Source organism: Lissotriton vulgaris, unplaced genomic scaffold, assembly GCF_964263255.1.
Source record: "Lissotriton vulgaris unplaced genomic scaffold, aLisVul1.2 SCAFFOLD_492, whole genome shotgun sequence".
NCBI classification, from domain to species: domain Eukaryota; kingdom Metazoa; phylum Chordata; class Amphibia; order Caudata; family Salamandridae; genus Lissotriton; species Lissotriton vulgaris.
This window is the reverse complement of record NW_028251456.1, coordinates 329910-350007: the sequence shown is the minus strand read 5'-3', so window position 1 is coordinate 350007 and position 20098 is coordinate 329910.

The window sequence follows — 20098 nt, the reverse complement described above, 5'->3', positions numbered from 1 at the left end:
ACTAGTGGTTAACATGGAGAAGACTAAGATCTTATGTTTCGGTAGAAGGAAAACAGGATTTTCTTGGTATTTGGGGACCGAAAAGCTGGAAAAAGTAACGGAATACAGCTACTTAAGGATGTTGTTTGAGAAAAGCTTGTAATGTCACACCCATCTTGATGCACTAAAACAGAGGACGGCGACCTCAGTGAAGGGTTTAAAAAGATTTAATAGTGTGTATGGTGAAATGTCTGATAGCCCGGTCCTAAAAGCCTACTTTGCAATGGTTCCACCTCAATTTTTGTATGGCGCAAAAGTTCTTTACTCGAGTGGTAAAAATCGGTGGGACCTGGAGGAGGGAAGTAGCTGGAAAAATCTATTCTATCTGCCTAAATCGACAATGATGCAGGCAGCGAGGCTAGAACTGGGATTCACCTCATTGGGTATAACTGCTTGCATGGTACTACTACGCTTTTGGCAGTGTTTGGGTTCGGGTGATCAACACAATCTCACAATGGTGTAGGAATGAAATTGTAAACAGGGAGCTAAATTGTGCAAAAGAGACCAGAGACTCTTTCAAGAAAGCGTGTAGAATGTTAAAGCTTAAGCTGTGTCCCAGTCCCTTCAACTCGAGATGGACAAGAGGGAACGTAGGATCCTGGGAAAAGAAACTTCTTGAATACAGGACCAAGATTACCTCTTGAGGAAAAGCTCAGTTCTCCAGGAATTACACTGCCCCTATATTGAAAGGCTACCTAGCTGTTCATTAAGGAGAGAGGTGTTAAGGCTAAGAATTGGAGTAAACCCATGTCACGAAAACAAAGGGGTAAAACGTTCCATGATAAATAATAAAGGAAAATGCACTTGCACCTTAAGAACAACAAGTGATATTACACATTTTATTAGATTGTCATGAATGTTTAGAAATTCAAGAGTTTTTATGTCCGATTTTTAAAAAGTATTATATTAAAAACAGGATGCAAGCAGTAAACATTTTAGTGGAAATTATTAACCTAGACATAGCATGTGCCATGGGAAAATATATTAAAAAAGTTAGTCCCTTTAATCCATTGAGATTTGAGATGATCAGGTGTTATATGTACGAGGAGAATGAGCCACAAAAGAGTAGAAGCTACGTGGATAGAAACACACCACCTTGAGGAGATTAAAATGAATTTGTGAGTTTTCGAAATTGATTTTAAAATTATATATCTATTTTAGTGAAAGTATTGTTAATAATTCGTATACTTTTATGGTTTTAAAAGACCAAATAAAGTTTCTATTGAACAGAATAGAGATCCCATGAAGAAGGAATAGTTTCTTACCTGTAGTACTAGTTCTGTTTCAGGAGAATTTCCATTGAAATTATAACCAACCCTTCCTCCCCCCTGATGGAAGAATTACAGATGATCTATGCTTAAAACTCACTTGCAATGTTAAAAGAGCTGAGGTAACTGCCATCTTTAGGGCATGATGGGATTCGGGAGGTCTTGCAATCCTTTAAGGCACAATGTCTTTGTCACTGTAGCATACCCTCGGCCTACAGAGCTGTATTGCCCGGTCTTTCCTCTTTGTTCACTTTAAAAGAAAATGTAAGGATTTACGTCACTTCTCTTACTTCTAATGACATTTCAGGACTTATGGTATTTTTCTTCCTTTTAAATTAATGTAATTGACAAAATTGGCTGCTTCTGCTAAATTGCACATTAGTGTCACATGTACTTACTAGCCTGTTCCGAAGGAAGGCAAAGCTATTAAACAAAGCGTTACTGTGGATGAAATGGTCCGGGATCCAGCACCTGGGAGGTACTTTTTAGTGCTTATGATTTCAGTGGAGACTTCGCTGAAGGAGAACTAGGTTTATATGTAAAGAGCAATTTCTTGTTGGAGACAAGTAGCTTGGTCTTCTGTCAGTAAACAGCCGTGATAATTCCGGTCTAGGAACTTGAAATTTACTCTTCACAAGTCTTTTGGTTAGATGCTCTTCGAGTTTACCAATGGATCTTGATTTAGAGGGAGAGCATGACACACATTCATTATCCTTTAGATATCCATTTATAGGACAGTTGAAAGATTGAATTTCTTACTGGTTACAGTCTGGGAAAAAGTCTTCATATGCATGATATCTGTAGGAATTCGAGGCAGTCGCATTTGCCTCTTTCATAGGTGTTCTGTTTAATGACTAGCACGATGCCGGTATGGTATTACCATATTTTCACCGAACGCAGCTGCTTGAATTTTTTGGTATCACTGATACATTTTCATCAAGTTTTTCAGAGATTTTATTAAAAGCATTTTTCAGTTTTGTTTAACAATTCCAGGTGTTTTATAGAAGTGAGTTCAGAGAGATGAAATGAAAAGGAACGTCAAACGTAGTTTCTGATTTACATGGCTTCTGTGACTATTCTTACTGCTTATTCTGTTAACCTTGAAGTTGTTAATCTGCAGCTGCTTATCAAAACTTGCAGAAGATCAGGATTCAAATTTGGAAAACCCCACAGCGGCACATTGAAGCCTTGGGGGTGGTGTCAGAGCATGGGAGGAACTAGAAATGTAAACTTTTAGGGTCATGCACATTGTTTACTTGTTGAGTAAGTGGTTTGACATGTTCCACTGCATTCTGTGAATGAGGGTAAAGAAACCAGAGATCCTGCTTGACATGATTCAGTAGTTACTGTCCAAATCACAGAGGTGTGAATAGCCCCGGGTAAAAATGTTCTTTCTAAACAAGTATTACATAGGTTGACAATAACCTTGTATTAGTGTATTATCAAAAGCCCAAACACGTCCAGCAGAAGTGATCACACACCGTGACTCTTACTGGAAACTGCAAGTAGCAACTGTGTGGTCTGGTTATCTGTATCATAAAAGAATTAGTGATCATATTTTAAAGATTTTGATTAGAGGAGTTGGTATGTGCCAGTCTTCAAATGCAGCCTCGTACCTCATAAATATGCATGTTGTGAGCTCCACCAGTAATTGTTCTGCACAACTGCTTCTGGCGCTCTATATATTTGTGTGTAACATGAGATTATAGTACAGGTCACTTGTTTGTGTCAAGTTGGAGCTATTTGTGGAGTACTCGCACAAATTAATTGTACCCTCCCTTTGTTAATGCTACCAAGTAACTTCATCACTTAACGTAGGGATAAATTCCTTTAATCAAATGTAGTTGAAAGCATTTTACATTCTACTTCATTTCTTCTCTGGGCGGAGATGGGTATAGGTATTTGTGTACATGGTGAACGACAGGTCTTGCATTCCAGCCACTTTGGTGTGCTTATATAAATATTGAAAAGCAGTTTCAGAAATGACTCCCTATCACAGATATCGTCCTTGGTTACGCATAATTACTTAGGGCCACATGCATCAAAGTCAGGATTTGCGATTCCTAAATAGCTAATTTTAAGAAATCGCTATTCAGGGTTCACAAATCCCTATGCATGCATGAATCGCAAAAAAATGTGATTCCTAAAAAAATCCTTAATTGCGACTTGCAAATTGCAAATCACAATTAAGGAATTGCTTCCCATTCATTCCTATGGGCCTCTAGGCCCATAGGAATGAATGAAAATTGCATGCGAGATTTGCGAGTACCAAATAGGTACTTGCTCAATGCCAAAAGGACACCCTGTTGCACCCCTGAAATTGAGATGTTGCCACATGTTGCGCACATACATGCCCTAAGGGCTTGTGTTTGTTTGTAATCTGAAACTTAAAAATACACTTAAGTGCATTTTTCATAGTTTTTGCAAATTACCATCAAGTTCACATTGATGGTAATTTGCGATCCCTAATTGCGAATTTGGAATTGCATCCTGCATTGCATTTAGGGAATCACAATTTGGGATTCCCTAAATGCATTCGCAATTTAATGCGAATTTGCATTTAGGTTGATGCATCCCAAATGCACAAATACCGGTCGCAAACTGTTTGCAATCAGTATTTTCGTTGATGCATGTGCCCCTTAGGTCTTTGCTGCTTTTATTCATTCACTGCTTTTATTCTGTACTTCGACGTGCCCCTCCATGTTCCTTAATTCAGTTTAGGGGTTCTACTAAATTGATATTTTTTAATACTCCATGCTTTTGAGCTACCATTGGTGAAACCAAGGTGATACTGACTTTCCTGCCCATAGAACCCTCCATTTCACACAAACTGTTATCTGACCTACTTTTTGTACTGCACAATTTGGGATATCTCTACCCAGTTTCTGAAGTTAGTAATGAGAACTCTTTAGAGTGAAATGTTTATAATTTCGAAATTGAACGTCCTCTGAACCACCCATGGCTATCTTTGTAAAAAGTTGCACACTGAACCTTTGGCTTGTTATTCTCTACCCAAAACACAATAACCCCCGCCCCTTTTAAGAAGTTCTTTGAACCTACAAAATGTTCAACTTTGCTTAAATGATCAAATTAGCGGTATTAACGTTTTCTTTAAAATTGTATTCAAAGTCTCCATCCAATGCAGTAGGCTGCATCTTCAAACCAGTTTATTTTTTATTAGCTTTCTATCATCGTAATGTCTGTTACCCCTTGATGTTCCAGATGTTTGTTGGCTAAAGTAGTTGCGATAGAAAGGTCTTTGGATTTAATCCACTTAATGGTCCCTCTGAAACTTCACACTCTTGAAATGGACTTGAATAATGATCTGCTTGTGTTCTCTGGGTTTTCCCCACGACTCGAAATGTTTTAGGATCAATTACATCTTTTTAATATAGTGTATTAAGTTTGATGCCACTTCGAGTTTGAATGTTCTATGGCCAGAATGAGCTGTATAGTAAACAGTGTTGTGAATTCAAATTGGTTAATTCTATTGGATGGTTTCTTTTTGTCAATAGAAATAGCACCTAATACACCTCACTTATCCTTATTAGAATCTGTTTGCATAATATTACTCTGATGGCCTCCTTTAACCCCTTCCGTGCGGCCGCGATTTCCCCCGTGTGCGGCCGCCGGACGAACAGGGGCGGGCCGTGACGAACCCCAGCCGTCATCAGCACACGAGCACCGTAGTGCATGACGGCTGGGGTTCGTCACCAGCATGGAAGGGGTTAAGAAAACCGACTCGTCAGATTTATTACACATCAAATAATTTGAAGCCAATGGGATTACATTTTAACAACAAAAAACATTTAACAAAAAAATTGTAGGTGTAGCACTCCTTTAGAATCTCTCTGTGACTTGGGTATCAAGTCAATCAGTATGTCTTGCTTGGAATCTTTAAGAACAATGATTTTTAGAGATTGACAGAAAGGGTACTCTGTTGCCAACAAGGCAGTGTTCTGTCTGCCAACCTCTCGCCCACCTGCCTCGTTTAGAGATGTGAGGTCCATAAGCTTTCAGAGGTCCCGTTGGCTCCGTTAACGGAAAGCTTAATCCAACTGCCAGATGCACTTCCTTCTTCTTTTCCCCTCTCTCTCACTGCCAGGAAAAGTCTGATTGTGCAGGACGTAAAAATACAATGATCCTGTGAGACTGCGCTAAGGGTCTGAGGGTCAATAGTTTTTTGTTATTCAGAAACAAGCTCCCATGAAGGCGGCGATTCACCAAACGTTTTGCACCTTGAATGGAACCGTGATTCCTTTAAAGGTACAGAGATCATCTCTAGATTTTACAGATTATGTCTGTCTTCAAACTATAAATCTGGCCCTTAATGTGCATTTACATTGTGAATTCTCTAGCTTGCTTTCCGAATACCTCCAAATGTTGATAAGTATACCAGACTTAAAATGATCTAAATTATCACTTTACCTGTTATGTCAGTGTGGTTTTAACATTTATTGTAAAATGTTCATTTTCATTTTATATATGTTATTCATAGTTTGTGTCTTGCATCAGTGTGTTAATTTGTTTTGTAGTTTTTATTGACAGTTTATTTTTGCTGCCCAGAAGCTTGTTGTACACACTTTATGAATAATGACGAAACATGTATGGAGACAAATATCATTAGTTCTGAAATTGATTCCTCCTAATGATTTTATGGTCTTAGTGAGAAGCACAAATGAGGGGCACAGGTATTTATTAGAGGGACTTTTTGAATTTGGTCTTTGAACAAAGGTTACTTGTATGACATATGAGGACCTTTCTATTTGACTACTTTGGCTGGAATATCAAGTGGGCACATTAAAAAATATTTAATTGAAAATTAAAATAGTTAGAAACATTAAGTATGATCGTTTTAACTAGTAAGCGGATTAGCTATTTTATACAAAGGTTAGACTTGCTTGGTTTTTAATTTCGTCAATTCCAAAAATATTGAATCATTTATTCTATATGGTTCTCATTACTATTGTCAGGAACTGGAGAGTGATAATGTGGAATGATGTGGTATAGAGTAGGGCAAATTAACCGTTTTATCTGACTTGGTGGTTTCTGTGGAAATTTAATTTAATCTTTATCACAAAGGCTAATTATGTTTTTATTTATTTATACATGTATATAGCGCACTACTACCCTAGAGCGTCTAGGCACTTGACAACTGAACATTGAACACACCAAAGGTTTGGCTGTGGGCTCTGGGAACTGGGAGTGAGGCTATGAAGTATATAGCCAGGTTGTTAGGCCTTTTGTGAAGGAGAGTATGTCCGGTGAATTTTTTAACTTTATTGGTAATTTATTCCACCACCCAGTTGTGATGCTAATAAAGGTTTTTCCGCCCCATCTCTGTAGTCGGAAGTTCGGTACTTTCACCAGTAGGGTACGCGATGAAGTATACCATTGGAAGCTTTCCGTCAAATAGATGGGGCCTAGATAATGTAAATTTGAAGGCGATGGAGAGTGCCTTAAACTTGATTCACTTTTCCATAGGTAGCCAGTGAAGAGTGTTGAGGGCATGTCTGGCTGATGAATATTTGGATATGCTAAAGAGCAACGAGCTGCAGAGTTTTAGAGTACATGCAGTTTCACCAGTACTTCCTTGTTTATCCCAACCAGAAGCCTGTCACATTAATCGAGCTTAGAGAGAACCCCTGCTGCCATCACTGTTTTCTATAATTCTGGTGGTATAAACAAACCAGCATTTGCAATGCAATAGGTCTCGCATTAGGAAAGTTTGAGCTATTGGTATTGTAAATGACACATTTTTTATTTATGTGTTGGTTTTGAAAATAGCTAAATTAATAGCTTTGTCATTTACAATGCCAATAGTTTTAAATTTTGCAAATGTGAAACCTATAGCATTTGTAATGCAATATGTGTTGTATTTACGTGACTTAGATGTATTGATATTACAAATAACAATGGTTTTTACATTTTTAATAATTAATACTTAAATAAAAGTTATTGTAATTTATAATGGCAATAGCTTAAACTTTTGTAAATAATTTTTGTGAAGATTTTGTTAATTGTATTTTATTGTGACGAAAATCCAAGCACAGAAGTGAAATAACATCTTTTTGTGACATTTGTAATAAAGCTTGAAATATTGAGAGAACATATTTGAACCAGTTGTTGTTGATTGGTTGCACAGATTGATGCTGTGGTGGTGCTGAGTGATGTTGTGGCTGCGACGAGTGATGCTTTGGCATTCAGTGATGCTGTGGTACCGCCTAGTAATGTTGTATTTCCCCTGAGTGATGCTGTGGTGGTGCTGAGTGATGCTGTGGTGAAGCGATAGATAGAGTGAGTTCGATAGATAGAGTGAGGGCGATAGATAGAGTGAGGGCGATAGATAGAGTGAGGGCGATAGATAGAGTGAGGGCCATAGATAGAGTGAGGGCCATAGATAGAGTGAGGGCCATAGATAGAGTGAGGGCCATAGATAGAGTGAGGGCCATAGATAGAGTGAGGGCCATAGATAGAGTGAGGGCCATAGATAGAGTGAGGGCCATAGATAGAGTGAGGGCGATAGATGGAGGGAGTGAGGGCGATAGATGGAGGGAGTGAGGGCGATAGATGGAGGGAGTGAGGGCGATAGATGGAGGGAGTGAGGGCGATAGATGGAGGGAGTGAGGGCGATAGATGGAGGGAGTGAGGGCGATAGATAGAGTGAGTGAGGGCGATAGATAGAGTGAGTATGGGCGATAGATAGAGTGAGTATGGGCGATAGATAGTGAGTATGGGCGATAGATAGAGTGAGTATGGGCGATAGATAGAGTGAGTATGGGCGATAGATAGAGTGAGTATGGGCGATAGATAGAGTGAGTATGGGCGATAGATAGAGTGAGTATGGGCGATAGATAGAGTGAGTATGGGCGATAGATAGAGTGAGTATGGGCGATAGATAGAGTGAGTATGGGCGATAGATAGAGTGAGTATGGGCGATAGATAGAGTGAGTATGGGCGATAGATAGATAGAGGGAGGGCGATAGATAGATAGAGGGAGGGCGATAGATAGATAGATAGAGGGAGGGCGATAGATAGATAGATAGAGGGAGGGCGATAGATAGATAGATAGAGGGAGGGCGATAGATAGATAGATAGAGTGAGGGCGATAGATGGAGGGAGTGAGGGCCATAGATGGAGGGAGTGAGGGCCATAGATGGAGGGAGTGAGGGCCATAGATGGAGGGAGTGAGGGCCATAGATGGAGGGAGTGAGGGCCATAGATGGAGGGAGTGAGGGCCATAGATGGAGGGAGTGAGGGCCATAGATGGAGGGAGTGAGGGCCATAGATGGAGGGAGTGAGGGCCATAGATGGAGGGAGTGAGGGCCATAGATGGAGGGAGTGAGGGCCATAGATGGAGGGAGTGAGGGCCATAGATGGAGGGAGTGAGGGCCATAGATGGAGGGAGTGAGGGCCATAGATGGAGGGAGTGAGGGCGATAGATGGAGGGAGTGAGGGCGATAGATGGAGGGAGTGAGGGCGATAGATGGAGGGAGTGAGGGCGATAGATGGCGGGAGTGAGGGCGATAGATGGCGGGAGTGAGGGCGATAGATGGCGGGAGTGAGGGCGATAGATGGCGGGAGTGAGGGCGATGGATGGCGGGAGTGAGGGCGATAGATGGCGGGAGTGAGGGCGATAGATGGCGGGAGTGAGGGCGATAGATGGCGGGAGTGAGGGCGATAGATGGCGGGAGTGAGGGCGATAGATGGCGGGAGTGAGGGCGATAGATGGAGGGAGTGAGGGCCATAGATGGAGGGAGTGAGGGCCATAGATGGAGGGAGTGAGGGCCATAGATGGAGGGAGTGAGGGCCATAGATGGAGGGAGTGAGGGCCATAGATGGAGGGAGTGAGGGCCATAGATGGAGGGAGTGAGGGCCATAGATGGAGGGAGTGAGGGCCATAGATGGAGGGAGTGAGGGCCATAGATGGAGGGAGTGAGGGCCATAGATGGAGGGAGTGAGGGCCATAGATGGAGGGAGTGAGGGCCATAGATGGAGGGAGTGAGGGCCATAGATGGAGGGAGTGAGGGCCATAGATGGAGGGAGTGAGGGCCATAGATGGAGGGAGTGAGGGCGATAGATGGAGGGAGTGAGGGCGATAGATGGAGGGAGTGAGGGCGATAGATGGAGGGAGTGAGGGCGATAGATGGCGGGAGTGAGGGCGATAGATGGCGGGAGTGAGGGCGATAGATGGCGGGAGTGAGGGCGATAGATGGCGGGAGTGAGGGCGATGGATGGCGGGAGTGAGGGCGATAGATGGCGGGAGTGAGGGCGATAGATGGCGGGAGTGAGGGCGATAGATGGCGGGAGTGAGGGCGATAGATGGCGGGAGTGAGGGCGATAGATGGCGGGAGTGAGGGCGATAGATGGCGGGAGTGAGGGCGATAGATGGAGGGAGTGAGGGCGATAGATGGAGGGAGTGAGGGCGATAGATGGAGGGAGTGAGGGCGATAGATGGAGGGAGTGAGGGCGATAGATGGAGGGAGTGAGGGCGATAGATGGAGGGAGTGAGGGCGATAGATGGAGGGAGTGAGGGCGATAGATGGAGGGAGTGAGGGCGATAGATGGAGGGAGTGAGGGCGATAGATGGAGGGAGTGAGGGCGATAGATAGAGTGAGGGCGATAGATAGAGTGAGGGCGATAGAGTGAGTGAGGGCGATAGATAGATAGAGTTAGGGCGATAGATAGATAGAGTTAGGGCGATAGATAGATAGAGTGAGGGCGATAGATAGAGTGAGGGCGATAGATAGAGTGAGGGCGATAGATAGATAGAGTGAGGGCGATAGATAGATAGATGGAGTGAGGGCGATAGATAGATGGAGTGAGGGCGATAGATAGATGGAGTGAGGGCGATAGATAGATAGATAGAGTGAGGGCGATAGAGTGAGTGAGGGCGATAGAGTGAGTGAGGGCGATAGAGTGAGTGAGGGCGATAGATAGATAGAGTGAGTGAGGGCGATAGAGTGAGTGAGGGCGATAGATAGATAGAGTTAGGGCGATAGATAGATAGAGTGAGGGCGATAGATAGATAGAGTGAGGGCGATAGATAGATAGATGGAGTGAGGGCGATAGATAGATGGAGTGAGGGCGATAGATAGATGGAGTGAGGGCGATAGATAGATGGAGTGAGGGCGATAGATAGATGGAGTGAGGGCGATAGATAGATAGATAGAGTGAGGGCGATAGAGTGAGTGAGGGCGATAGAGTGAGTGAGGGCGATAGATAGATAGAGTGAGGGCGATAGATAGATAGAGTGAGTGAGGGCGATAGAGTGAGTGAGGGCGATAGATAGATAGAGTTAGGGCGATAGATAGATAGAGTGAGGGCGATAGATAGATAGAGTGAGGGCGATAGATAGATAGAGTGAGGGCGATAGAGTGAGGGCGATAGATAGATAGAGTGAGTGAGGGCGATAGATAGATAGAGTGAGGGCGATAGATAGAGTGAGTGAGGGCGATAGAGTGAGTGAGGGCGATAGATAGAGTGAGTGAGGGCGATAGATAGAGTGAGTATGGGCGATAGATAGAGTGAGTATGGGCGATAGATAGTGAGTATGGGCGATAGAGTGAGTATGGGCGATAGATAGAGTGAGTATGGGCGATAGATGGCGGGAGTGAGGGCGATAGATGGCGGGAGTGAGGGCGATAGATGGCGGGAGTGAGGGCGATAGATGGCGGGAGTGAGGGCGATAGATGGCGGGAGTGAGGGCGATAGATGGCGGGAGTGAGGGCGATAGATGGCGGGAGTGAGGGCGATAGATGGCGGGAGTGAGGGCGATAGATGGCGGGAGTGAGGGCGATAGATGGCGGGAGTGAGGGCGATAGATGGAGGGAGTGAGGGCGATAGATGGAGGGAGTGAGGGCGATAGATGGAGGGAGTGAGGGCGATAGATGGAGGGAGTGAGGGCGATAGATGGAGGGAGTGAGGGCGATAGATGGAGGGAGTGAGGGCGATAGATGGAGGGAGTGAGGGCGATAGATGGAGGGAGTGAGGGCGATAGATGGAGGGAGTGAGGGCGATAGATGGAGGGAGTGAGGGCGATAGATGGAGGGAGTGAGGGCGATAGATGGAGGGAGTGAGGGCGATAGATGGAGGGAGTGAGGGCGATAGATAGAGTGAGTGAGGGCGATAGAGTGAGTGAGGGCGATAGATAGATAGAGTGAGGGCGATAGATAGATAGAGTGAGGGCGATAGATAGATAGAGTGAGTGAGGGCGATAGAATGAGTGAGGGCGATAGATAGATAGAGTTAGGGCGATAGATAGATAGAGTTAGGGCGATAGATAGATAGAGTGAGGGCGATAGATAGATAGAGTGAGGGCGATAGATAGATAGAGTGAGGGCGATAGATAGAGTGAGGGCGATAGATAGATAGAGTGAGGGCGATAGATAGATAGAGTGAGGGCGATAGATAGATAGAGTGAGGGCGATAGATAGATAGAGTGAGGGCGATAGATAGAGTGAGGGCGATAGATAGAGTGAGGGCGATAGATAGAGTGAGGGCGATAGATAGAGTGAGGGCGATAGATAGAGTGAGGGCGATAGATAGAGTGAGGGCGATAGATAGAGTGAGGGCGATAGATAGAGTGAGGGCGATAGATAGAGTGAGGGCGATAGATAGAGTGAGGGCGATAGATAGAGTGAGGGCGATAAATAGAGTGAGGGCGATAGATAGATAGATAGAGTGAGGGCGATAGATAGATGGATAGAGTGAGGGCGATAGATAGATGGAGTGAGGGCGATAGATAGATGGAGTGAGGGCGATAGATAGAGTGAGGGCGATAGATAGAGTGAGGGCGATAGATAGAGTGAGGGCGATAGATAGAGTGAGGGCGATAGATAGAGTGAGGGCGATAGAGTGAGTGAGGGCGATAGATAGATAGAGTTAGGGCGATAGATAGATAGAGTGAGGGCGATAGATAGATAGAGTGAGGGCGATAGATAGAGTGAGGGCGATAGATAGATAGATGGAGTGAGGGCGATAGATAGATAGATGGAGTGAGGGCGATAGATAGATAGATGGAGTGAGGGCGATAGATAGATGGAGTGAGGGCGATAGATAGATAGATAGAGTGAGGGCGATAGAGTGAGTGAGGGCGATAGAGTGAGTGAGGGCGATAGATAGAGTGAGTGAGGGCGATAGATAGTGAGTGAGGGCGATAGATAGAGTGAGTGAGGGCGATAGATAGAGTGAGTGAGGGCGATAGATAGAGTGAGTGAGGGCGATAGATAGAGTGAGTATGGGCGATAGATAGTGAGTATGGGCGATAGATAGAGTGAGTATGGGCGATAGATAGAGTGAGTATGGGCGATAGATAGAGTGAGTATGGGCGATAGATAGAGTGAGTATGGGCGATAGATAGAGTGAGTATGGGCGATAGATAGAGTGAGTATGGGCGATAGATAGAGTGAGTATGGGTGATAGATAGAGTGAGTATGGGCGATAGATAGAGTGAGTATGGGCGATAGATAGAGTGAGTATGGGCGATAGATAGAGTGAGTATGGGCGATAGATAGAGTGAGTATGGGCGATAGATAGAGTGAGTATGGGCGATAGATAGATAGAGGGAGGGCGATAGATAGATAGATAGAGGGAGGGCGATAGATAGATAGATAGAGGGAGGGCGATAGATAGATAGATAGAGGGAGGGCGATAGATAGATAGATAGAGGGAGGGCGATAGATAGATAGATAGATAGAGGGAGGGCGATAGATAGATAGATAGAGGGAGGCCGATAGATAGATAGAGGGAGGCCGATAGATAGATCGACGGAGGGCGATAGATAGATCGACGGAGGGCGATAGATAGATAGATAGATAGAGTGAGAGCGATCGATAGAGTGTATTTATGTTGCATTGAGCAGTGTAAGTATGATGTGTGTAATTATATGGCACTGAGTGGTATTATGTGGAGTGTATTTACGTTGCATTGAGAAGCATGGAATTATATGGCGTGTAATTATGTGGCAATGAGTGGTATTGTGTGGAGTGTATTTTGTATTCAGTAGAGTGTAATTGTGTGGTGCCCCCGAGTGATGCTGTGGTGGTGCAGAGTGATACTATGGTGATGCGATAGATAGAATGAGTGCGATAGATAGAGTGAGGGCGATTTGTAGCGTGAGGGCGATTTGTAGCGTGAGGGCGATTTGTAGCGTGAGGGTGATTTGTAGCGTGAGGGCGATAGACAGATAGATAAAGTGTATTTATGTTGCATTGAGTAGAGTGTAAGTATGAGGTGTGTAATGATATGGCACTGAGTGGTATGATGTGGAGTGTATTTATGTTGCATTGAGAAGAGTGTAATTATGTGGCGTGTAAATATGTGGCACTGAGTGGTAATATGGGGGGGTGTATGTCGTATTCAGTAGAGTGTAATTTTGTGGCGTGTAATTATGTGGCACTGAGTGGTATTTGGAGTGTTTGTTGCATTGAGTACAGAGTCATTATGTAGCATATAATTATATGGCACTGAGTAGTATTGTTTGGAGTGTATGTTACATTGAGTACAGTGTCCTTATGTAGCATATAATTATGTGGTATTGTGTGGAATGTGTGTTGCATTCAGTAGAGTGTAATTATGTGGTGTGTAACTATGTGGCCCTGAGTGGTATTTGGAGTGTCTGTTGCATTGAGTGCAGTGTAATTATGTTGCATATAATTATGTGGCACTGAGTGCTATTATGGGATGGTTATGTTGTATTCAGTAGAGTGTAATTGTGTGGCGTGTAATTATGTGGCACTGAGTGGTATTGTGTGGAGTGTGTGTTGCATTCAGTAGAGTGTAATTATGTGGTGTGTTATGTCTCACTGAGTGGTTTTTGGAGTGTATGTTGCGTTGCCTGCAGTGTAATTATGTGACGTGTAATTATGTGGCACTGAGTGCTATTTGGAGTGTATGTTGCATTGAGTGCAGTGTAATTATGTGGTGTGTAATTATGTGGCACTGAGTGCTATTTGGAGTGTATGTTGCATTGAGTGCAGTGTAATTATGTGGAGTGTAATTATGTGGCACTGAGTGGTATTTGGAGTGTATGTTGCATTGAGCGCAGTGTAAATATGTAGCATAAAATTATGTGGCACTGAGTGGTATTGTGTGGAGTGTATGTTGTATTCAGTAGTATAATTGTGTGACGTGTAATTATGTGGCACTGAGTGGTATTGTGGAGGGTGACTGGGCTCCGCACTGGGTGGCAGGAGTTGTTACCTAGATGGGTGGCAGTCTGTAAATGTCCCTTTGTGCCTCACCACAGGCGACAGTCGCAGCCACCAAAAACTTACACAGCTCTCTCTGCCGGAGTGTAGGGACGTTGTTCCTTTTTACATTTTCTTTTTATTTACTCTTGCATTCCCTAACAGCATTTGCTTTATTCCTGATGCTTTGTTTGTGTAGTTCTTCGTGCAAATTATTGCTCATGTACAGCGAGCAGTGTGAAAACAGCTCTTATGTGGCTTTGCGAGTCCTGTGGGCTAGGACTGAGAGCAGCGGAGTTCAGGCCAAAGGCAGGGCAGACGTCTCGCAGTGCCTGTCAGTTATTATTATTATTAAATCGGTTTTGTACAGCGCACGGTTACCCTGGAGCATCCCAGCGCTTTGCCAAACAGAGTATTACTACAAACAGAGCGGAGGCAAAGAAGATTAGCAGAAGAGGAAAGTTTTCAAGTGTTTTCGAAAACGCAAAAGACATGGTTCCGCGCGTAGACCTAGGGGGAGAGCATTCCAAAGGGTAGCGACATTAACGGAGAATCTCCTTCCTCCTGATCGGGCCTTTTTGACCCTGGGGACAACGATCAGATGTTGCTGGTCCGAGCGTAAAGTTCTTCTGGCTTTATACGGGATCACCATCTTTTGAAGGACGGGAGCGCCTTTGCCTTGCAAGATTTTGTGCGCAAGGCAAAGGGATTTAAATTTCACCCTTTCCCGTATTGGCAACCAGTGTAACGCCCTCAGTGCTGGTTTGGCCGATCGAGACATGGGGATGTTATATAGCATTCGTGCAGCTGCGTTCTCAACTTGTTGAAGTTTGTTCAGAGTGATCTCAGGGGCACAGAGGTAGATCGCATTGCTGAAGTCTAACCTGGACATGATCAGACCCTGGATTAAGAGCTTCAGAGATAAAAAAGGAATCAGAGGCAGTACTTTGCGTACCGATCGGAGGAGGCCGAAACAGACACCAGCTAGTTTGGAGGCCTGGGTCCTAAAGGAAAGGTCTTGTTCCAACCAAATGCCCAGGCTCTTGATCTCAGCCTTGGGTTCGGGAGGGGATCCTAGGCAACTGGGCCAGGCCGAGCAGGGGAGAGAGGGAGTTTTTAGTCCCATCAGCATTATCTCAGTTTTTGACCCATTCAGTTTTAATGCTGAGTCCCCCATCCAAGAATCGACTTTTGAAAGGCAAGCATGAAGTGTCTGAGAGTTGTCCGTGGATTGGGAGAGGGCGAACACCAGTTGGGTGTCGTCGGCGTAGCTCACAATCTTGATGTTAAATGGAGCCACCACATCCTCCAAGGGGGCCATGTACACGTTAAATAGTGTAGGACTCAGGGAGGAGCCCTGGGGCACACCACAATGGAGGTGGGTGGATGCCGATCGTGCGCCCCCTTCCCAAACCTGGAAGGATCTTTCGCTGAGGAATGACCTGAGCCAGTTCAGCGCTGTCCCCCTCACTCCGGCGTCTGACAGTCGCTGGAGTAACACTCGATGGTTGACCGTGTCGAATGCTGCACTAAGGTCCAGTAGGATCACTGCCACTGATCCTCCTGAATCCAAAATGCAGCGTGCCTCCTCCGTGACTGTCAGCAAGGCGGTGTCAGTGCCTTGGCCCGGGCGAAAGCCTGTTTGGGAGCTTCTTAGCGCACCGTTGGACTCAAGGAAATTGGATAACTGAAAATTAACCAATTTTTCCGTGATTTTACTGAGTCCCGGGAGGAGCGAGATGGGCCTGTAATTAGCCATATCTAGGGAGTCTAGGCTGGGTTTTTTAGGAGAGCTTTTACTATTGCACTCTTCCAATTGGGTGGAACAATACCCGCGCCTAATGAGGCATTGATAACTTCGGTAATGGGCTCCACAATGGAAGGGACAACCTGTTTAGGAATCCTCATGGGGACAACATCCCGGGGAGAGCCACTCTTAATGGAGAGTAGGACTTTAAGGGATTCATAGTTAGTGACTGGCCCAAAGGATTCCAAGATCCTCTGAGGTAAGCCCTCATCCTCCAGGGCTCAAGTCCTATCTTGGATTGGGGTAGGGAGATAAGAATTTTTTCAATTTTTGTATGGAAGTACTCTGCCAGATTATTGCATTTGTTTTCCAAATTCTCAGTGGGGCAGAAGGTATGGGAACCCTCAAAAGTTCTTTAACCACCAAGAAAGTTTCTCTTGAGGAGTTGGAGGCATTGCTAATTTTCTCCTCAAAGAACTGAGTTTTAGCTAGCTGGATGGAGAGCTTATAGCTCCTTATCGCCGTTCGGTATTCCGTCTTACTAGCTACTTCCCAGTTTTTCCTCCAGGCACGCTCTAATTTTTTGCATGCCCTCCGCATAACCCTCAGCTCAGGTGTGTACCAAGGGGCGGTATGTAGTCTTTTCTCCTTTCTTCCTGCCGATCTCATAGGGAGGACGGCGTCTAGTGTGTTCGACATCCACCTACAAAGGTCTGCTTCTGCTAAGACAGGGTCCTGCGAAAGTAGTGGGCGTGAGGCTTCCAGGCTTCGTGAAATGTTTTCACTGATAGCCTGGCCCAAGATCTTTCTGGTGCACCAACACTAGAGGGAGGGATGCTCTCAGATTTAGTTTCCCAGGTAAAAGGGATCATGAAGTGATCCGTCCATGGCAGGGGGATCGGGGGGGCTGCTTTCATGGTGGAAATATTTGCAAAAATAGGATCTAACAAATGGCCGTTGTGGGTAGGCTCCAAATTTATGAGGTCAACCCCACAGGTTTTAAGGTCATGTAGGAGGGCAGTCGCTGACCGGTCTTCCTGGTCATCAAAACGGAGATTGAAGTCTCCCAGGGTAATGAAATTAGTAGCAGAAGCGGCACAGACCATTACCGTTTCCATAAGTGAGCTGGTGAAGTTTCCGATATTTCCTGGGGGGCGATAAACTAGCAGCCCCGACATTGCAACAGTGGGTGAGATTTGAAAGGAGAACTTGCAGCTCTCACAGTCTTCCACCTCCCCTTTCTGGGTTCTGCAGGTCCATGAGTTCTTATACAGATTAGCGACGCCTCCTCCTCGACCCAGCGGTCTATCCTGGGTAAGGATTAGGAAGCCAGGGGGAAGGGCGTTCACCATATCTGCTTCTGAACCTTGCGTAAGCCATGTTTCTGTTAGAAACAGGATGTCCAACTCCTGTTCCAAAATGAGGAGGTTAACCTCAAGCGAATGCCTGGGGAGAGATCTACAATTCAAGAGACCCAGACGTAGTGTGTGTTTTACCGCTACTTGATTAGGGGGTTGGCATAATGCACAGTGAGTAAAAGGTGAAGAATCCGTTTGAAACAGAGTACAATATGAAGGTGGCAAGGAGCGAGAGCGAAGTAATGCAGCTCGAGAATAAGTGCGTGAGGTACTTGCTAAATTCGGCAGAGTGACTGGCCCTAGGCTCGTCTGGGCTCGGACGGGCGCAGACGGGCATGGATCTGGCACGACTCCGGCGCAGGTCCGGCGCGTCCGCAGTGCGCGTCCGCTGCGCGGAGTCATGACCGTCCTTTATGCGCGCTGCTAGAGCGCGTCACTCAACAGCCCTCACCCAATATGGCCGCCACAGTTCTACTAGCCAGCCCTCGGCGTCTACACTCAGCCGAGAGCTGTTTGGGGGCCGAGGGAGGGGGGGAGGTACAGGAAGCAAGGGAGAGCGAAAGGGAGTCTCCCCACGCTTCTTGAGTCAAGCATGTAAAGTGCGATCATATTAAAATAATTAAAATGCTAACGCTAACAGCGCAAAGTGCAAGAGAAAGACAAGAGACCTCCCGGCTTTCCGCCTCAGGAGGGAAAATAGTCAGCTGGCGATTGACCGGAACACTGCCTCTCTGCAACCTTTATGCGCGCTGCTAGAGCGCGTCACTCAACAGCCCTCACCCAATATGGCCGCCACAGTTCTACTAGCCAGCCCTCGGCGTCTACACTCAGCCGAGAGCTGTCCGGGGGCCGAGGGAGGGGGGGAGGTACAGGAAGCAAGGGAGAGCAAAAGGGAGTCTCTCCAGGCTTCTTGAGTCAAGCGTGTAAAGTGCGATAGTATTAAAATAATTAAAATGCTAACGTTAACAGCGCAAAGTGCAAGGGAAAGACAAGAGACCTCCCGGCTTTCCGCCTCAGGAGGGAAAATAGTCAGCGAGATATTAGGGAGTTTTGAACACATGCTCATCCAATCATTGGCCTCTCTGTACATTGCACATAGAAATGGCCTAGTGTGGCAATTGTAATTGTGATTATCAGGGCTTTAAGTGGGTTGAAAAATTGGGGTGTCTCTCAAGGGGGCTTGGCCGGTGTAATTAAGGGCGTGGATTAAAAACGCACGAGCTAAAAATCTGTGCTTAGCACAGTGTGCCGCCTGACTATTATTTTGCTGCTTCTGCATCCAGAAATATAATACAGCTTGTAACATTACACCTACAACAAGCCAGGACTATGGACATTGTCAATGGCTGTTAGTAGCAGAAGATGAAAAAAAACAACAAATAGGCATTCATTGCATATATGCTTCTGTTTTGAAATGATGACTGTGAAAAACTATAATGTGTCACTGAAAGGTTACATCAAAGGCAGTGAAGAGTGGTCCTGCTGCAGAGTTAAGATTTTTTTTTTCACCTAGGGTGAGGGAGAGCCCGACAGGGACACGATTCAGCACCTGCTTGTTAGTACTGCCGGTGCTGAGCACCGGCCGGACCCGGCCCACTTAAAGCCCTGGTGTTTATGTGTGGAACTGTGAGGAGGCGGTACCTAGTTATCGAAATAGTGACAGGGCGAAAGTTACAGAAAGTGCAGTGCGGCGGGTAAGGGCGCCGTGTGTGTTGGGAGCATTGATGCAGTGAAGGAGATGCAACGAAGTGCGGGCAGGAGAGGGATATGACTGTGCTGAGGAGCAAAGAGGTGAGGCGTGAGATATGAAGATGGAGCATTTCAGAAAACAATGAGCAAGAAGCATGGATAACGAACAAAGTGACTCGAGAAGAGAGTGGTGTGAAGAGAAGAGGGGTGATTGAGGCACTCCGAAGACCTTGCCCCTTCTGCAGACCATACGAATGGTCAATTCAGCCAGCTTAAAAAGGTTGTCACTTTATATATGACAAGCAGCCAATCTTCTAAAGCAGCAAAAAAAACAAGCAGGGAAGTGCAAAGAGCAGCTCGAGCCCTCTAATCAAAAGTAAACACGCTGTGTGGTGTGAAGCGTGAAAGGGAGCTTGAGCCTGCTATTCAAATGTGGCAAGAGAGAGAGAATGGGGCGCGCCCTGGAGAGGGAGGGGTGGGCTGCCTGGCATTTGAAAGTAAAGAGGAAAACATGAATTTACGAGCATGAGCTGTCAAGGGTAAAGGTGCGCAAAAGAACAATGGAATACACCCAGATCTGTGACTGGTGGGTGAGTGGTTTAAAAGTTTCTGCGCTCCATTCATCGTTTTCTTGTGTTTGCTTTTGTCTTAATTGCCATTAGGTTTTTGGTTCACCTGGAATGAAGGATTTCATGTGCCACGCAGTTGATATAACTTCGGAAGCAGTGATCACTTTTAGTTGAGGGGAAAAGAAGATGCGAAAATGCAAGTCAATGCCTGGCGGCTGTAAAGTGTGAAGCAGTGGGC